The sequence below is a fragment of the Dermacentor albipictus genome, chromosome 8 (assembly GCF_038994185.2).
Source record: "Dermacentor albipictus isolate Rhodes 1998 colony chromosome 8, USDA_Dalb.pri_finalv2, whole genome shotgun sequence".
Taxonomy (NCBI): Eukaryota; Metazoa; Arthropoda; class Arachnida; order Ixodida; family Ixodidae; genus Dermacentor; species Dermacentor albipictus.
The window spans coordinates 130,475,001-130,476,150 of NC_091828.1; the positions used below are offsets into that span (position 1 = coordinate 130,475,001).

Genomic DNA, 1,150 nt, shown 5'->3' on the forward strand with positions numbered 1-1,150 from the left:
TAAGCGTCGCTGAACGACAACGCCATCGGATGCATTACTCGTCTCGTCGCTGTACTCACGACTATGCCCACGCTTGGCTGACGACAAGAAGCAGAGGCGCGCTTTCTGTTTAAATCGAGGCGATAACCGCCAGCGAAATCAAACCGGAGAGCGAGTAATCCAGGGCGAATCGTCGAAGGCACGGCGATCTTGCCGACAGCTCGAACGAAGGCGAGCAAGGGGTGACTTTAAAATTTAAGAAATCTAAGCCACAAACGGCCGATAACGCTAACACCAATGTGAGAAACGGCTTCTGTCTCGCTAATCTGCAGCGGTAATCCACTGAAGGCCGAAGTTGACGATGAAGCTGATAGAAGAAGAAGCACACTGGGTGAAACACCGCTCGCTGCTTCGCCCACCTTGTAGAGCAGCTGCCCCGCCTTGGACGAAAGAAAACTTCTCGTAAACGCCGAGAGGCCCGGAGTGACGCTTCTCGGCCCCGCTCCACCATTATATACGGGGGAGACCTCCGCGCCGGACGTCACGTGGGGCCCGGACGTGACGTAAGGCGCAGGCGTCCCGCGGCCAGCGCCATATAGGGCCAGCGGCGGACGCCCTCACCCGCTCCCCGCGCTCGTCGCGGCGAGTGCCGGTGCATGGAGAGACCCAAGAATGGCCAACGGCGCCAGCCCCACAGGGTTCGCGCACCGGGCGCGCTATTTCGAGCGGCCCGAACTCCCTCCGTCCTCCTCGCCCCGGCCCCCGAGTAGCCTGGAAAAGCCGCGGCGCGAGCCATGCCCCGCTTTGGCCTTCGCCGGCGCCTCAGCCATCCATTCGGCGTTCAGCTCAGCGCGCGCGTTTCGCGGCCTTCATTTTCTTTTATCTTGGTTTTAGGTGTGCAGTATGCAAGCGACCATGGCTCGAAGTACTGTCCGAATAGTATCGACACATAGCTCCGAGCGCTGTGCGACGATCGGACTTTGCAGTCGGGGCAGTGAGACTTGGTCGGCGCTTGTGCACTAGGATTTGGCGAGGGAACTTTGCACAGGCGAGTGGAGAGCTCAGAGAAAAAACGGGACATCGTAGCTTTCTTCCCTAGCGCGTACGATACGATGTCGTGCAACTTGAAAAGTTGGTTTTGCAGCTAAACATCTAGCCTACAAAGGACGCG

General features: G+C 58.8%; 1 protein-coding gene across 1 annotated transcript in view; it reads right to left on the bottom strand.

Moving 5' to 3' along the window:
- LOC135898270 (actin, clone 403) overlaps positions 1-542 on the bottom strand; it is a 4,140-nt gene extending 3,598 nt beyond the window's left edge. Inside the window, exon 1 of the mRNA XM_065427127.2 lies at positions 399-542. The gene's annotated coding sequence lies outside the window, so the exon portion shown is untranslated. The remainder of the gene's footprint in view (positions 1-398) is intronic.
- Positions 543-1,150: the final 608 nt, after the last annotated feature.